Source organism: Narcine bancroftii, chromosome 14 (genome assembly GCF_036971445.1).
Source record: "Narcine bancroftii isolate sNarBan1 chromosome 14, sNarBan1.hap1, whole genome shotgun sequence".
Classification (NCBI taxonomy): domain Eukaryota; kingdom Metazoa; phylum Chordata; class Chondrichthyes; order Torpediniformes; family Narcinidae; genus Narcine; species Narcine bancroftii.
The window spans coordinates 30,003,397-30,022,688 of NC_091482.1; the positions used below are offsets into that span (position 1 = coordinate 30,003,397).

The following is a 19,292-nucleotide window of genomic DNA, read 5'->3' on the forward strand; positions in this document are numbered from 1 at the left end:
GTGTTGGGTTTTTCCTCCTTTGCCTTTTGTCAGTGAGGTGGGCTCTGCGGTCTTCTTCAAAGGAGGCTGCTGCCCGCCAAACTGTGAGGTGCCAAGATGCACGGTTTGAGGCGTTATCAGCCCACTGGCGGTGGTCAATGTGGCAGGCACCAAGAGATTTCTTTAGGCAGTCCTTGTACCTTTTCTTTGGTGCACCTCTGTCACGGTGGCCAGTGGAGAGCTCGCCATATAATACGATCTTGGGAAGGCGATGGTCCTCCATTCTGGAGACGTGACCCATCCAGCGCAGCTGGATCTTCAGCAGCGTGGACTCGATGCTGTCGACCTCTGCCATCTCGAGTACCTCGACGTTAGGGGTGTGAGCGCTCCAATGGATGTTGAGGATGGAGCGGAGACAACGCTGGTGGAAGCGTTCTAGGAGCCGTAGGTGGTGCCGGTAGAGGACCCATGATTCGGAACCGAACAGGAGTGTGGGTATGACAACGGCTCTGTATACGCTTATCTTTGTGAGGTTTTTCAGTTGGTTGTTTTTCCAGACTCTTTTGTGTAGTCTTCCAAAGGCGCTATTTGCCTTGGCGAGTCTGTTGTCTATCTCATTGTCGATCCTTGCATCTGATGAAATGGTGCAGCCTATCTGATGTCAGGTTAAAGGACATCATGGAAAGGGTGCAGAACGTTAGGGGAAAAGGGATGGAGCCAGAAGTCAAGGTTAATGTTAGCATTAAGAATATGGGAATGAAAAGGGTCAGAAGAGAAGATGAAACACTGTAACAAACGGTTTTTATTAATATTATTTCAGCACAAAGTCTCACATGATGCTACTGATAATTCTATTCATCAGTGACTGCTCAACTTCACAATCCAGCAACAGTCACAACCAGTCACTATCCTGCCTGTCCTCTAATGACAAAAATATTGCTCCTTATAATTCACTGAGGATCCTTTTCAAGAGACTACACTTCCAGTCTCATTGCGCCATCCCCCATCTGAAGGCGAGTTTCTGTTGCAAAGGTTAGAACAGCATTGTTGATCCTGTCAGCAAAGATAGCTTCAACGTCTGCAGAAAAACTCCCAGGGCATACTCAGTAGTACCATTACCTGGTTTGTTTGGTCAGATTTTGTTGCTTTTACAAATATTCTTCCTTGTTCCCAAACTCGTCTGCAATTTCCAGTCGTTCACCTTCTTCACTTCTGGTTAAAGGTTTGAGATTTTGGCTGGAGCAGAATAATTTGATCGTCCTTAAGTGTTCAATGACCTGTCAACTGGACAAACATTTGATTACAGTAGATTATCTATGAATGCATTTGCTTAATGAAGTAAAGCTCTGGTCATATTTCAGGTAAAAATCACAGCAAATACATCAACTCCTGATGCTTCTAGTTATTCACAGATCTGTGAACCAGAAAGGGTTACCAACATCAAGAAAGTATTGGCAAGACTTTCCACAGCAACAATGCAGGAGACATGTTCAAGTTGGGATATGCATCTGCAAACCTTTCTTGTATTGTCATAACATAACATAACAATTACAGCACGGAAACAGGCCTTTAGGCCCTTCTAGTCCACACCGAACCAAACACCCCTTTCTAGTCCCACCTCCCTGCACAATGCCCATAACCCTCCATCTTCTTCTCATCCATATACCTGTCCAACTTTTTCTTAAATAACACAATTGACTCCGCCGCCACTATTTCTCCCGGAAGCTCATTCCACACGGCTACCACTCTCTGAGTAAAGAAGTTCCCCCTCATGTTACCTCTAAACCTCTGCCCCTTAATTCTTAACTCATGTCCTCTTGTTTTAATCTTTCCTCCTCTTAACGGAAATAGTCTATCCACATCCACTCTGTCTATCCCTTTCATAATCTTAAATACTTCTATCAAATCCCCTCTCAACCTTCTATGCTCCAAAGAATAAAGACCTAATCTGTCCAATCTCTCCCTATACTCTAGATGCTTAAACCCAGGTAACATTCTGGTAAACCTTCTCTGCACTCTCTCCACTCTGTTTATATCCTTCCTATAATTAGGCGACCAGAACTGCACACAGAACTCCAAATTAGGCCGCACCAACGTCTTATACAATCTCAACATCACCTCCCAACTCCTATATTCCATGCAATGATTGATAAAGGCCAGCATACTAAAAGCCTTCTTCACCACCCTATTCACGTGAGTTTCTACCTTCAGGGAACGATGTACCGTTACTCCTAAATCTTTCTGCTCTTCTGTATTCATCAATGCTCTCCCATTTACCACGTATGTCCTATTCTGATTCTTCTTACCAAAATGAAGCACCTCACACTTATCAGCATTAAATTCCATCTGCCATTTTTCAGCCCACTTTTCTAAGCAGCCCAAATCCCTCTGCAATCCTTGAAAACCTTCTTCATTATCCACTATTCCACCTATCTTAGTATCGTCTGCATATTTACTAATCCAATTCACCACCCCATCATCTAGATCATTGTCACATTTTAAAAAATGCAATGTACATGAGCGACTGCAAAGAAAGAGTTACCCTCAACATTAAGAGAAGGAGAAGCAAAAGAGAGAACCTCCAGACACACTGAGGGTGTAAAGGTTAAAACCTTGTATTTTTTAACTCTTAGTTAATTTTGTGCCTGCTCTTTAAGAGATCTATTGTTCATCGTGTTACCATAGTAACTATGATGTAATATGTCGTAATATCCACCCGACTAACGACTTTCTCATTATTCAACCAGACCTGAAGGAAACGTGAGCGTAAGAAAAAATTTTCTTTGAATAGTTTTGCATCTCATTAAATACCTTTTTGTGTATCTCTTTAAAGTTTTTGTATTTTTTTTAAGCTAGTATCTCCACATATCTTTTGTATCATTATACAGTAAATGCTTTGTTATTCATCATTATGAAAGTCTTAATGCAAAGTTATGCAAAATGTTCATCCGCTTTATCAATGAATTATGGCTGCATAAAGTAACAGCTGGAGAGTTTGAAATGACACAGATCTAAATTCGGAATATCATAGCTCATGCCTTGGAAGATGACACTTTGAAATTAGGATATATAAGAATAAGAAAAGTGTCATCTATAGAGGATCCAAGGATTCGCCTCCAGTGCCCCTGCAGCCCCTTTGGCTGCACAGATCACTTTTCGAACCATTGGCAGCCAGAGCTCCAAATCCAAATTTCTGATACCTTCAGGAAACCTTCAGTGCCTGAGGGCCATTGGGAGCCCTCATTGCCTTCAGCACCCTTTCGAATCCCATTCCAATATCTGGTCCCCATGAGCCAGTCGGCAGCAGCCTGCATCCTCTGTGGGTCCTTCACTGACTGAACTTTCCCCTGGTCTACTGCTGTGGTCATCTTCCCAGAAGGGTCATCTCCCAGGCTTTTCCTCACCATTTCTGGTGCACTGCGCTGGTCCATGGCTCCCTCCTTCATAGTAGGCTACCCAGCATAGGCACCACCATCTTGAAACAAGATGTCCATGCCTTGGGGTGACACAACTGGCACAACGGTTAGCACAATGCCGTTACAGTGCCAGCGATTGGGACCGGGATTCAAATCCTATGCATTCTCTAAGGAGTTTGTATGTTCTTTCCATGCCTGCTAGAGTTTCCTCTGCAATTTCCTCCCACTATTTGAAACGTACTGGGGTTGCAGGTTAATTGGGTGTGATTGGGCAGCATGGACTCATGGGCCAAAGTGGCCTGTTACCGTGCTCTATGTCTAAACTTAAAATTAACACAAAATTAAATTTTAAAATTTTAAACCTCCATGGACTCCATTGACATCTCCCACTGTGTAAGAATGGCAGCCAACTTACTGAAAGACCCATCACATCCTATCGGGTTGAACGGGTGTGAAAGTTTAAAAACAGGCTCCCAAATGAACCCCATAGCAGAGCTCTCATGATGCCCTTGCTTGATTGGTCTTATTTTTCATTAATATCCTGCACTCTGTTTATTGTGCACTTTACATAGCTATCAGTCTGTGTTCAGAAGCACTCCTTTCACTGCCCAAGGTGTTTTGTGACAAATAAACTTAAACTTTGGAAAAAGAATAGAAACATTTCTGCAGAGAAAACACAGGCCCCTGTTGGGTAAGCACATCTGTTGAGAATGTCCATTGATGATGGGAGAGGCATTCCCTTGACTTGAAGACAACTTGTTTCCATCCATTTAAATGGATCCTGGGATGACTTGTGGCCAATGTGGAATTTGGAGACTCTCCTTGGCCAGGATGGGTGGTGGTAATGATGGAGTTGGAATGTTCCTTCTGCCATTCACGCTGAGCACCTCGTTCCTGGTGACAGGATTTGAGGTTCTTCGTGCCATCCTGGTGCTCCCTCTCCCTTTTGTTTGGCCATGGGCCAGGGATCCCACAACTAGCACATACTTGTTTCAGGGAGGCTTTGAGCATGTTTTTGAAGTGTGTTCTCTATCCTTCTGTTGAACCAGAGCTCGGAGAAGTGTGTGCTGCATGTGTCTGGGTATCAAGAATGTAAGTGATGAGACTTCCTGATGTAACCTTCCAGGGTGTGATTAGGGCCTCAGTACTGGGATAATTACCTGGGAGAGGGCACTGAAGTTGGCTTATCTATCCTGCCAATGGATTTGGAGGAGCATATGGAGAGACAGATTTGGTAGTATCTCTCCAGACCCTTCCATTATTCTGATGTTCCATAATGTTAACTGCTCCTCTTGCCAAGTATCTTATGTGATCTGCTGAGGGATTGCAGCATTTCCTATTTTAACTTAAAAAAAAGGTGGAAGGTCACTGTGAAGGAAGTATTGACACAGCGAAGGGCATTGGGAAAGGTGATGTGATTAACTTCACGTGTTGGAAGGTATATGAAATGGCAGAAAACGTGGTAACTTCATCAGTATTGAGTGGGAAGAGCATCAGAAGAAGAAAATGTTACATTGGCTGCCAGATTGTGAATGATCGCTATATGAACCTTTCAGTTCCTACGTGAAACCTATTGAAGGATTTTTCAAAGTGGTTCATGTGGTATTAAGAGTGACAATGTGCCTGGACAGGTGCACAAATATGGGTGCTCCTCAACTTATGGTGGGGTTACGTTCTGATGGGTTTATCAGTAAATACAGTATCGCACTTACTGTACAACATAGCCTAGCCTCGCTTACTTTAAACGTGTTCAGAACATTTACCGTAGCCTACAGCTCGGAAAATGTATCTAAAATAAAGCCTATTTTATAATTAAATGTTGAATACCTTTTATTCCACATTGAAAAAAAAATTAATCATAAACTATTTCGCTATTGTAACTTTGAAAATCGTCAGTTGGACCATCGTAAGGAAAGGAGCATCTATAAGTTATTTTGTTAACTGAAATCTGCTCAGATGCATTAACAAATCTTCTAATGCCACTGGAATATAATTTATCTGACTGAGAGATTACCAAAGATCGCTTTAATCTGAAACCATCTGGAATTTTGAAGAGGTGCAGATTCAAAATTAAGAGTCAGGGTGGATGGTTAGTGAGTGCCTTGTATCGGAGGAAGATTTGACTTAACGTTGTAGTTTTGGAACTTGCTCACCCTTGAACATTGCCAGAAATATTTGCAGTGCACAAACCTGCTGAAGAAACTCAGCCGGTCATACGGCATCCACAGGAAGTGAATGGCAACCAATGTTTCAACCCTGGGCCCTTCCAGAAACGTTGGTTATTCTTTAATTCCTATGGATGCTGTGTGACCGGCTGAGTTTCTCCAGCAGGTTTGTGCACTGAACTCAATCCCACCATCTGCAGACTTTCTTCTTTAATGCTTGAAACATTTGTTTGTGTTTTAGTTAATGAGCGAATTCAACTGAAAGATTAAACATGCAGAATCTCACATTTTATCTTTCACACTAAACTGTAACACTTGTGGATGAAGGATTTAGGCTTAAATTCAATAGCGGTTTATAGTCATTGAGTGGAATGAAATGCCAAAATTTCAAAGCAGAATCTGAATCACTTGGGTAGGATGTAATGGGAGCCATAAACTGCACAAACATCAATTAAAAAATCCTAAATGTTTTAAATCTCAGATAAAACAGATATCTTCAGCGTGCAAGGAGCCAATGGAAACACTTGTCTGACCATCTTGTCAAACGCCATTCCACCATGATTGATGATGTTGCACCAGAAGATAAAATTTCCCATTACTCCATAAGACTTCAAGACATAGAAGGAGAATTAAGACTCTCAAGTCTTCTCTACCATTTCAATCATGGCGGATGTATTTTTCCTCTCAACTCCATTCTCCTGCCTTCTTTGCATAACCTTTCACACCTTTCCTAAACAAGAATATATCAACCTCTGCTTTAAATATTCCCAATGGCTTGGCCTCCATTGCTGTGTGTGCCAATGAACTCCATAGGTGTACTGATATGTTTTCCTCCATTGTATAGACCCTACCAGTTACTGTATATATGAGGCTGGCCCACCCACTAATGACTCATCCCTTAAGTCTCCTCCCCTTTTGCCCTGGCCATAAAGGTCGCGTTACCTCCACCTTTCCGGCAGTCCTGGATCTTGGCCAGCCAAAGTCTTGTGTGCATTAAAGCCTATTGTTCCAGCAGCCTATGAGTCTGTGGTTATTGATAGAGCCTATCAATAGGTTCACCATCCTTTGGTTGAAGATATTTCTTCTCATCTACAAGGACATCCTTTTATTCTGAGGCTGTGCCCTCTGGTCCTAGACTCTCCCACTACTGGAAACATTATCTCTACATCTACTCTATCCATGCCTTCCAATATTCAGCAGGTTTCAATGAGATCTCCTTTCATTCTTCTAATCTCTAGCAAGTGCAAGCTCAGATCTATAAATCCTCTCATTAAATTAACCTTGCGATAATTTTCGTAAATCTCCTTTGAATCCTCTTCAACAGCAACATTCCTTCCTTAGATATGGGGCCCAAACTGCTCACAATACTCCAAATATGGACTGACCAACACTTTATAAAGCCTCAGTATTACATCCTAATCTAGTCATCTTGAAATGAATTCTAACATTGCACTCATCCAACTTGCAAGTTCTGTAGTTGAACTCCCAAATCCCTTTGGATCTCTGCTTTTGAATTGTCTCCCCATTTAATTTAAAAAAATTATATTTAGACATACAGCTCGGTCACAGGGCCTTTCGGCTCAGGAGCCTTTGTTGCCCCATTTAACCCAATTGACCTACAACCCCCAGTACATTTTTTGCATGGTGGGATGAAACCGAAGCCTCTGGGGAAAACCCACGCAGACACTGTCCTTACAGACAGTGCGGGATTTGAATCGCAGGCCTGATTGCTGGCGCTGTAACAGTGTGTGGTAACAGTTACGCTAAACGTGCCACCCCATTTATACAATAGCCTATGCTTTTATTCTTTTTAGCAAAGTATGCATTCCATTCACTACTTCTTTGCCCATTCTCCTAGCCTATCCAAGTCCCTCTGCAGACTTCCTCAACACTCCCTGATCATCCACCTATCTTTGCATCATCTGCCAACCTGGTCACAAAACTATCAATGCCATCATCTTAAGCATTAGCATGTAGCATGGATAGTATCAGACCCACCACCAATCCCTGCAGGACACCACAAGTCATTTGCAGCCAAGAAGAAAAGGCCCCCTTTATTCACACTCATTGTCTTCTGCCGGTCAGCCAATCTTCTACAACACACAGAAAATTTCAACAGATTTGACAGGCATCTCCCCTGAAGAAACCTCGCTGATTTTGGCCTATTTTATCATGTACCTTGAAACCACATAGTTAATAATTGACTAGAAGCTTACCAACCACTATAATAATTGGCCTATAATTTCCTGTCTTTTTCTTCTCTCCTTTCTTAAAGAGAGTAGTGACATTTGCAATTTTCCAAACCTTTAGAATTATTTCTGACTCTAGCGATTTTTGAAAGATCGTTACTTCACAAGTTCTTCAGTTAACTCTTTAAGAACCCCGGGGTGTAGTCCAGCTGGTCCAGGTGACTAAATCACTCTTTCGACCAGTGGTTTTCAAAGCAATCCCTGTGCCATAGGTGCTGTGTGATTAGTAAGGTTACTTAAGGTGGTACATGAGTGGAAAGAAAAAGTTTGAAAACCACTGTAACTAATGGACTCCAAAGAAAATGGGCCAATGACAATTTTTCTCAGGCAAAATATTTCAGTAACATTTGGGTCTAGAGCAGTGGTTCTCAACCTTCCCTTCCCACTCGCATCCACCTTAAGCAATCCCTTACTCATCACAGGGCACAGATTTTGTGATAATAAATGCACAGGGACCAGTATGCAAAAATAAAATGACCTTATAATTGAAATCATCTCCAGAAATGTTTCAGGCTACAACAGTCAAGGCACATCAAGATGCAGATTATTGTTTCTGAAATCGACAATGTACTAATTGCCACAAGTGTGAAAGAAAAAAAATCTTTAACTATTGGAAGTGTTCAAGCAGCTCCAATGTCAAACTCAAACCATAGAACATTTCAGCACAGAAACAGACCTCTTCAACTCTTCTCGTCTGCGGCAAACCATTTTTATTCCTAGTCCCCTGACCTGCTCCAAGTCCATACCCCTCTATGCCTCTCCTATCCATGTACCAGTCCAAATTTATCGTAAATGTTAAAATTCAGTCCTCATTCACTACTTTCTGTGTGAAAGTATGTCCCCCCCCAAATCTTTCCCTTTCACCCTTAAACCATTCCCTCTGCTTTATATCTCGCCTACCTGCAGTGGAAAAAGCCTTCATATACTTATTCTGTCCATCCCCATCATAATTTTAAATATTATATCTCGCCTAATTCTTCTATAGTGCAGGGAATAAAGTCCCAAACTGTTTAATCTTTCTCTGTAACTCTGTTCTTGAAGTTCGGGCAACATCCCATTAAATCTTCTCGGCACTCTTTCTATCTTATTGATATATTTCCTGTAATTAGGTGACCAAAACTGCACACAATACTCCAAATATGTCCTCACCAATGTCTTATGCAACTTTAACACAACATCCCAACTCCTTTACTCAATGCTTTAATTTATGGCCAATATGCCAGACACTCTCTTTACAACCCTATCCACCTGTGATGCCACTTCCAAGGAATTATGTATCTGTATTCCCAGATTCCTCTGTTCTACCTCACTCCTCAGTACCCTACCATTTCCCGTGTATGTCCTTTCTTGGTTTGTCCTTCCAAAATGCAACACCTCACACTTGTCTGCACTAGTTTCTACCTGCCAAACAAAGCAAGTGTTTGTCTGCACAGGAAAAGCTTGTTCATCTTGGGTTAAAAGAAGATGCTAATAAATTGTATCTTGTCAGAAAAGAAGTGGAAGAACTGTGAAGACAAGGAAATATAAAAATATTGCAAAGCTTGATATGGTCCTGTGATGGGTTCTTGCAACAGGGCTGCTGCCAAAATACCAAGAAAAACAATGCTCCAGAGATAGGTGTTGAGTAGTTGTTGAAAAGGACTATTTCTCTGCTCCAACAACCATTGGCCAAACAAATTCCCCCAAGACCAAAATAGATGCAAAATTCTAACCAATCCTGAATTATTCACTTGCCTATGATATTAAAATTAACTTTTGCATGGCCAAACTGCATGAGTTTTTCAAGCTCTGCTGGGACCCTGTACAAAACAAAGGCAAGAAATCAGACTGCTCAAACTACAGGGGAATTACGCTGCTCTCCATTGCAGGCAAAATCTTCGCTAGGATTCTCCCAAATAGAATAATACCTAGTGTCGCCAAAAATGTTCTCCCAGAATCACAGTTCGGCTTTCGCGCAAAACAGAGGAACTACTGACATGGTCTTTGCCCTCAGACAGCTCCAAGAAAAGTGCAGAGAACAAAACAAAGGACCCTACATCACCTTTGTTGACCTCACCAAAGCCTTCGACACCGTGAGCAGGAAAGGGCTTTGGCAAATACTAGAGCGCATCGGATGCCCCCCAGTGTTCCTCAACATGGTTATCCAACTGCACGAAAACGAACAAGGTCGGGTCAGATACAGCAATGAGCTCTCTGAACCCTTCTCCATTAACAATGGTGTAAAGCAAGGCTGCGTTCTCGCACCAACCCTCTTTTCAATCTTCTTCAGCATGATGCTGAAACAAGCCATGAAAGACCTCAACAATGTAGACGCTGTTTACATCCGGTACCTGACGGATGGCAGTCTCTTCAATCTGAGGCGCCTGCAAGCTCACACCAAGACACAAGAGCAATTTGTCCGTGAACTACTCTTTGCAGATGATGCCGCTTTAGTTGCCCATTCAGAGCCAGCTCTTCAGCGCTTGACGTCCTGTTTTGCGGAAACTGCCAAAATGTTTGGCCTGGAAGTCAGCCTGAAGAAAACTGAGGTCCTCCATCAGCCAGCTCCCCACCATGACTACCAGCCCCCCCACATCTCCATCGGGCACACAAAACGCAAAATGGTCAACCAGTTTACCTATCTCGGCTGAATCAACAAGGATCGACAACGAGACAGACAACAGACTCGCCAAGGCAAATAGCGCCTTTGGAAGACTACACAAAAGAGTCTGGAAAAACAACCAACTGAAAAACCTCACAAAGATTAGCGTATACAGAGCCGTTGTAATACCCACACTCCTGTTCGGCTCCAAATCGTGGGTCCTCTACCGGTATCACCTACGGCTCCTAGAACGCTTCCACCAGCGTTGTCTCCGCTCCATCCTCAACATTCATTGGAGCGACTTCATCTCCAACATCGAAGTACTCGAGATGGCAGACGCCGACAGCATCGAATCCACGCTGCTGAAGATCCAACTGCTCTGGGTAGGTCACGTCTCCAGAATGGAGGACCATCGCCTTCCCAAGATCATGTTATATGGTGAGCTCTCCACTGGCCACCGTGACAGAGGTGCACCAAAGAAGAGGTACAAGGACTGCCTAAAGAAATCCCTTGGTACCTGCCACATTGACCACCGCCAGTGGGCTGATATCGCCTCAAACCATGCATCTTGGCGCCTCACAGTTCGGCGGGCAGCAACCTCCTTTGAAGAAGACCGCAGAGCGCACCTCACTGTCAAAAGACAAAGGCGGAAAAACCCAACACCCAACCCCAACCAACCAATTTTCCCTTGCGACCGCTGCAACCGTGTCTGCCTGTCCTGCATCGGACTTGTCAGCCACAAACGAGCCTGCAGCTGACGTGGATATTACCCCTCCATAAATCTTCATCCGTGAAGCCAAGACAAAGATACAAGATAAGAGAGAAAAGAAAGAAGATATATGGATAAATAAAGAAAATATTGAAGGAAGCAGAATTTGTACTTGGATACTATTGGAAATTGAATTTTCATAATTACCTCAGACATTGCAGTAGGATGAAGAATAACATGCATTTCAAAGGAAACTCTGGACAGAGGCACTAAAATCTGCATCTAGGCAGGTAAGTTGTCCAAACCAGCAAAACCTTGCCGCTGAGGGAAATTGTTTTCCAGGTGGACTGAACTGACAACAATCTTCAATCTCCCTAGCGCCTACTTTCCTCACACATCGCCTCCTTCAGATTCACGATCAAACCTCCTGTAACAATTCCTGGGAATGGGAAGATATGGTAAGAAAGCAACCTTGTTCGCATCCCCATAGAGTGAACGGGGCCTACCCTCAGTGGCCCAGCCTGAAGATTTACAGAAGGTGTCTGATATCAGAGAATGTGGTGAGGAGGGAGGTGAAATCACACAATGTAATTACAAAGTCTAAAATGGGATTACTATATAAAACCTATATATGGTAATTTTAGTGTGTGTATATATATATATATAAAATACTATAAAAACCTCTTCATTTTGCCAACTAGAGTGTGGAGCTGAGCACTTGAATTGCTAAGGCAAAGAAAGCAATGATTCAAGTGCTGGCAAGTGAGCTAATTACAAATAGACACATGATGGTTGGCATGGATAGAATGGGCCAAAGGGCCTCTTTCTGTGCTGTATGGCTCTATGACATTATCTCCATTACTTGCATTATCAAACCACATTTAACATAGAAGTCTACCTCTAAGGCAATGGTTCCCAACCTTTTACTTTCCACTCACATACCACTTTAAGTATTCCCTATGCCATAAGTGTTCTGTGATTAGTAAGGGATTGCTTAAGGTGGTGTGTGGGTAGAAAGAAAAAGTTTGAAAACCCCTATTTTAATCATTCCAAATGGATTTGTTATGTCCACAGTTTCATAACTCCAAAGGAAATGAGCAAATGACAATTTTTCTCAAGCAAAATATTTCAGTAATAATTGGGCCTAGAGTAGTGATTCTCAACCTTCCCTTCCTACTCACATACCACCTTAAGCAATCACTTACTAATCACTGAACACTTACGGCATACAGAATACTTAATGTGGTATGTGAGTGGAAAGTAAAGGGTTGGGAACCACTGCTGTAAGGTATAACACCATTATTAACCCAAAGCCTGCTTCAATTAGAAGAACTGGTGCGGACACACAGAGAGCAAGATGAGGGGACGTAGCGCTCCACTGCGGGATTCTCCCTCCTAGACCAACCTTTACATTGCCAGCGATCAGGACTGTGGTTCAAATCCCACACTGTCTGTAAGAAGTCTGTTCGTTTTCGCTGTATCTGCATGGGTTTTCCCCGGGGGGGGGGCTCCACTTTCCTCCTACCATTTGAAACACACTAGGGTGGGGGGGGTATAAGTTAATATGATGTAAATTGGGCAACACGGGCTTGTGGGCCGAAATAGCCTGTTACCGTGCTGTATGTCTAAATTTAAAATTTAGGCACATTCTCCTTGAACAAGCTGCAACAAGAACAAGAGTGATGGATAAGCAAAGTTCTGAGTTGGGCATGTAACAGAGTTAATACAGTCATTACAGAGTTAATACAGCCATTACAGAATAAGAAAAATGACAGCATTTCTAGCCATTTGGAGGTTGACACACACCAAGGTGTTTAATGACCTGTAAATTTCTCTGAAAATGTTAAGAAAGTCAAATTGAGATTAATAATGATTTAATCAAGGAAGGGGTGGACTCTTTAGCATGCATTCATGGGAGTAAGTGAGTATAATCCTTTCTTGAGGTACATGGGGGCAGAGGGGGGCCAGGTCAGATGTGAAGGTAATGGAGGATATGGAGGTGAAGACCAAGTTGATGGTGGTAGTAGGGAAGCTGCATTCTTTGAAGAAGGAGGTCATCTCAGCTGATCTTGCATGGAAGACCTTTCCTGGGGGCAGATGCAACAGACACAGGACTTGTGAGAAAGGAATGGAATCCTTGCAGGGGATTGGGTGTGAAGAGATGTGGCCAAGGAACTGTAAGAGTTGGTGGGTTAAGTTTGCCTAAGGCTGTAACACATAATCAGGTAGAAGGTTGGATGGAGTGTTGACAGATGTAATTTAATCCTGACAAGTGTAAGGTGATGAAATTTTTGGAAGTCAAACAGGGGTGGACATGTACAGTAAGTGGTTTGGCACGAAGCAATGTTGATGAGCGTTCTTCAACATTGAATGCTGTCATGTTAAAGAAAGTGGCTACGCAAGTAAATAAGGTGATGGAACAGACGTATGCATTATGTTGCAGCTTTACAAAACACTGGTTAGACTACAAATTTCAGTTGGCCATGTGGCCTAATGGATAAAGCATCTGACTTCAGACCAGAAGAGTGCAGGTTTGAGTCCTGCTGTGGTTGCACTTTTTTGTGGTGGCACACCTTTACAGCGTCAGTTAGTGCAACACCCTTACAGCATCACCAATCGGGACCAGGGTTTGAATCTCTTGTTGACTGTTATGCTCTCCCCATGTCTGCATTGGTTTTCCCCTTGGGCTCCAGTTTCCTCCCACCGTTGGTAAATTGGGGGGCACGGACTCGTGGGTCGAAATGGCCTGTTACGGTGCTTATGTCTACATTTTAAATTGAAATGATTGAATGCTGTTCTGATGACTAGGCTACAGGAAGGAAGTGATTGTGCGGGAGAGAGTGCAGAGAAGCTGTACCAATACATTACCTGGAGGACTTTGATTAAGGTGAGTGAGTGGAGAGACAGGGTTTGTTTTATCTGGAATAAAAGATGCTGAGGGATAGAACTATCTAAAATTATGAGAGGTTGTAGTGGCAGCTACACTGCTACTAAAAGAACACACAACCAAACGGGCTGAGCTCAGTGTGCAGAAAATTGGTTTATTGCTGGCTGCCGGGCTGAACTTATGCTCCCTGGCTGAGAACCGCACTGGGGGACGTCGACGTCACTTGGGCATCACGTGGTCCCCCAGCACGGGCTTCTGAGCCTGGTTCTGAGAAGAAGGGGAAACTCCCAATGGCACCATTTTGGCCGGCTGTCCCGCCGCGTGGATTACAAGCGGGGCCGGTTCGCCTGCCTAATGGCATGCCGCCACAAGGTATTGATAACATATATAAAATCTTTTTTTCTTTGGACAGGTTATGAAAAACAAGTGGACATAGATTTAATATGAGACTGTTTAAAAGTGTTTTATAGCACAGAGTGTTTAATATATGGAACTCGCTGCAAGAGGAGTTGAAAAATTCAGATGTGATTGAGACCCATTAAGACAGGACTTGAATGGGCAGAGTGACTGTCGTAAAAACAGCTGGAATTTCAGCGTCAAAAAGAAAGCAATGATATTTTGCCGATGTTTCAGGCCTGAGCCCTTCTTCCAGGAGTAAGAAAATTCTGCTTATTCCTTGAAGAAAGGCTCACACCCGAATATATCTTTGCTTTGTCTTTGAATGCTGAGAGACCAGCTCGATTCCTCCAGCATTTTGGTGTGTTTTTACTTGAATAGGCAAGGACATAGAAGGACCCAATGCAAACAAAGATAGGGGAAAAATCAGCATGGATTTGATGGGCCAAAGGGCCAGTGTCTGTGTGCACACTGCTGGGAAAGAAGATTCCACTCCTTCCTGAACCCTGGAACAGTGCAAGAACTGAGATGGGGGAGAAACCCTGGAATCAATGATCCCAAAGAGAAATTTGAATCTGGGAATCGAAGAATGGAGTGCACCATGTTCAAGACATGCATTTTGATGGGTAGAAGAGTGTGCGAGCTGTTAGTGCGAGGCAGTAAACAAGGATGAGATTTACGAACTCCAGCTCCAAATGCCTGGTGAAATCTGACTAGTTGCTTTAAGCTAAAGGTGAGGTACAAAATTAGACAATTATTGTTATCTGGAGAGGAGGATTAAAACGCTCATCTTAATTTAACTTGGAAGACAAATTAAGTATTTTAGCAAATTGAAATGAATGTGCATTACACTGATACAAAATTGCAACAAAGTCAGCTTCTTGTCATTTCTCGGTTCCTTATCAACTCCTTGGTGCTGCAGGTTTTGTGCTGTAGCAGGCTTCAGCAGGGATTTTATCTGAAGGCTGCACCAGGCAATTGGAGTCAGGTGACTCAGGCAGTTGGATTTGAAAACCTCAGATGAGCAGGAAGCTGATAGGGGCAATAGAGATCAAGGGATTCAGGGGACTGGTATCTTTTTTCATTAACTTGTGACACAGGATAGTATTAATTCACTTCAACTCCGCAGTCTAGAGATGGGACTATCAATCAGAGTTCCACGCTGTACCTGCAGCAGTGAGTAGGAAATTCACAATTAACTAGTCTTTTTATTACACTGGTGACCCTGATGTGATCTGCCATTTCACGTAAATTTACTGTTCTTCTTTGTTCCACCGTCTACATGGGAGATATTTATTTTCATCCATGGATAATGTAGAGACAGAGGTGATGAGTCAGGCAACCACCACCGCAGCTGTACCACTCATTGCGGTGGTCAGTTTAAAACTACCACCATTTTGGCCCACTGGCCCAGCGTTATGGTTTGTGCAGGTGGAGGTGCAATTTTCTACCCCATGACATCACACGAGATGTGTTTTGAGTATGTTATTGCCTCTTTGCAACTGGAGATGACACATGGCTTCTTAATTTCACTGCCAGTCAAAGACCACTATAACAAGCTTAAAGTTGGTAGAGCGCCTGATCGATACCCCATCCCGCATCTCCGGGATTTTCGTCTTCTCTGAGTGGTTGTCACATTTTCTCCAAGATCAATTCGATTCGTCAAATATCAGTGGAGTCTGCTGACATTCACAAGACCGCCATCACGACTCCTTTTGGACTTTTCGAGTGTGTATGTACGCTGTTTGGTTTACGAAACGCGGCACAGACATTTCAGAGGATGATGGATGATGTGGTTCATGGTTTTCCTATTGTCCATGTTTTAATAGATGACCTGCTAATAGCCAGCTCTACAGGTGACAAACATGAGATTAATCTCCGTCTACTTTTCAAGCATTTGTGGGAGTACGGCATAGTTGTGAACCTAGCCAAGTGTCAGTTTGGGGTACCATTACTCACCTTCCTGGGGCATACGGTTGATGAACACAGGATTCGCCCTCATGACGACAAGGTGAAGGTCTGTGATTTTTCCATTCCTTCATCACTCACAAAGCTTAGAGAGTTCGTTGGTCTCATCAATTTTTACAGATGGTTCATCCCACACGGTGCTGACATACTCCAGCTACTCACAGACTTGCTGAAAAACCGAACTAAGAAAAATCAATCCATCTCACGCAATGAGGCAGACCTTTCAGCCTTCCATTGTGCGAAGAGCGACCTGACTAGAGCGACTACTCTGGTTCATCCTTGACGTTATGTCTCATTGTCGATGCATCAGATGTCGGAGTAGGTGGAGCCATTCAACAGCTCGTAGAAAATGCCTAGCAACTGCTTGTCTTTTTTCCCAAGTGACCCCAACCTGCTGAGACCAAGTATAGCATATTTGGTTGTGAACTGTTGGCCATTTACCTTGCCATCAAACATTTTTGCCATCTACTTGAGGGCCACACATTCACCATTTACAGCGATCACAAGCCTTTTTTCCAAGCCAAATAGGCACTCCCCATGTGGATTACATATCGCACTTCACCGCCAATACTTAACATGTCAAAGGGAAGGAAAACACAGTACCAGATGCACTTTCACACCTGCATGTAGATGCATTGCAAACCTCCTCTATCATTGATTTTCAGAAACCCAGCCTGTGACCAGGAGGAGGACGACGAATGGGCTGAAGTTCAACACTCAACCTTGCTCTCATTCAAGCGTGTACCTTTGCCAGCAAGGAATGGATATATCTGGTGTGATGTATCTATTGGACATGAATGACCCTATGTTCCCAAGAAACATCGGTATCTGTTCTCAATGCTCTCTATGGTGCGTCACATCCTGGTATAAGGTCCACACAGAAGCTGATAACATCTTGCTTTGTATGGCCTAACATGAATAAGGATGTTAAGCAGTGGGCTAGGAGCTGGATCGCCTGTCAGAAAGCCAACGTTCACCATCATACCACAGCTCCCCTTGACACATACGCTACCCCAGACACTAAATTTCAACATATACGTAGCGATCTGGTAGGTCCTCTCCCTCTGTCGAATGGGTACAGTTATCTTCTCATCTATATAGACATTTTTAGCAGATGCTTTACCTATTCATGACAATAATCAGAGTTTCTGGCCACCAACTGGTAATGCGTTACAGCACATCATCTACAATCATAACAGACAAGGGGTTGACAGTTTGAATCCCAACTCTTTCACGAACTGACCAATCTACTTGGTAGTACACTCATCCGCACAACAGCCTATTTATCCTGCAGCTAATGGCACCATCAAATACTTCCATCGGCAACTCAAAACAGTATTGAAAGCCCAGAAGAACCCAAACCAGTGGTATAAATAGTTGCAAATTGTACTACTGGATTTCCGTAAGATGGTAAAAAAAAAGACCTAGGCTGCACACTGGCTGAACTAGTATATGGGACGACACTCACCTGGACAGATGATTGCACCTGATCGACCTACATCGATACTAAATACAACTAATTATGTTCATCGACTATGGCAGTACATGACAAATATTATGCCTGCCAAGATGCATACCAGTGTTGTATCACATGTATCAGCTGAGCTCAGTTTATTTTCATATGTATTCGTCAGTCATGATGCAGTATATCAACCGCTCCAGACACTATAAACTGGTGATATGCAGGTCTCCCAAGAATTTTGTTCTTGATAGACAAGGCAAGAGGGAGCTGTTAGCATTGACCATCTTAAAGTTTCTCACTTAAAGGATGAGGTTTTAGCTACATCGATGACCAGGAATGAACTGGTTGTGCCAGTAAGCAAAAACACTACTACTACCTCTGACGGGATAACACATGTCCACCTACAACATCTCCACCAATAAAAACAACAAGGTTTGGGAGAAAAGTACACTGGCCAGTTAATTATGCACAATATTTCAACACCTCCAGGGACTCTTGGTATTATAGATCTGTAATGCTACCTTTTTTCTCCTTATCAATCATTTGCACCCACACTTAGTGCTTTTGCAATCTTGGAGGGGGCAATTGCAGCAGACTTCAGCAGAGATTTTACCTGAAGGCTGTATCTGGCAATTGGAGTCAGGTGACTCAGGCAGTTGGATTTGAAAAGCTCAGATCAGCAGGAAGCTGATTGGGCAATAGAGATCAAGGGATCCAGGGAACATGATACAGAGTGGTATTAATTCACTTCAGCTCAGCAGTCTGGAGATGGAACTATCAACCAGAGTTCCACGCTGTTCATGCAGCAGTGAGTAGGAAATTCACAACTAACTAGTTTTTTTCTACAGTGCCAACAACATTGCAGTCTCCATATAATCCACAAAGACAATCCTTGCTTAGGGCAAATGCAAGGGCTTCAAAGCAGTCTCATTCCTGGCACACACACATCACTCCACCCCAGATGAAAAATAGTGCAAGTGATCACATTGTGTCTTGGGCTTTATTTTCCAAATCCCAAGTTTTCTTGGTGATCAAGATGTACCAGCCTGTAATAAGGAAATGTGAGGGGAGATGCCCTTAATAAGGTAAAGTCTGCCCTTATAAAAATTGCCCCAGATTCACAGTCCCTTCTGAGTTTAAGGGCAGACCCTTGCCCTCCTTTCCTGAAACTTGTCAAGCAACTTGCATAGGAAAAACAAAAGCAGCAGATGTTGAAATCTTAAGCAAACAAGGAGGAACTCGGCAGGACAGGTAGCTGCCATGGGTAGAAATAGTCAGTCAACGCTGGGTATCAGAATATCTAAAGCAAAAAGGGATTCCTTTTTTTTCTAGTCTAACTAAAGGGTCTCAAACCCAAAATGTTGACTGACCATTTCTACCCATGGATGCTGCCTGACCTACTGAGTTCCTCCAGAGGAACTCTGTCCTATTTGGAACTAAGAGACTTTTACATTTTCCTGTTGGACATTCTCCATCACCA

At 43.1% G+C, this 19,292-nt stretch overlaps 1 long non-coding RNA gene across 3 annotated transcripts in view; it reads right to left on the reverse strand.

The window, feature by feature from the left end:
* Positions 1-760: 760 nt before the first annotated feature.
* The window catches only part of LOC138749541 (uncharacterized), a 72,775-nt gene continuing 54,243 nt past the window's right edge, over positions 761-19,292 (reverse strand). For all 3 annotated transcript variants that reach the window (XR_011348735.1, XR_011348733.1, XR_011348734.1), the window contains one exon: positions 761-1,263. This is a non-coding gene — a long non-coding RNA (uncharacterized lncRNA). The remainder of the gene's footprint in view (positions 1,264-19,292) is intronic.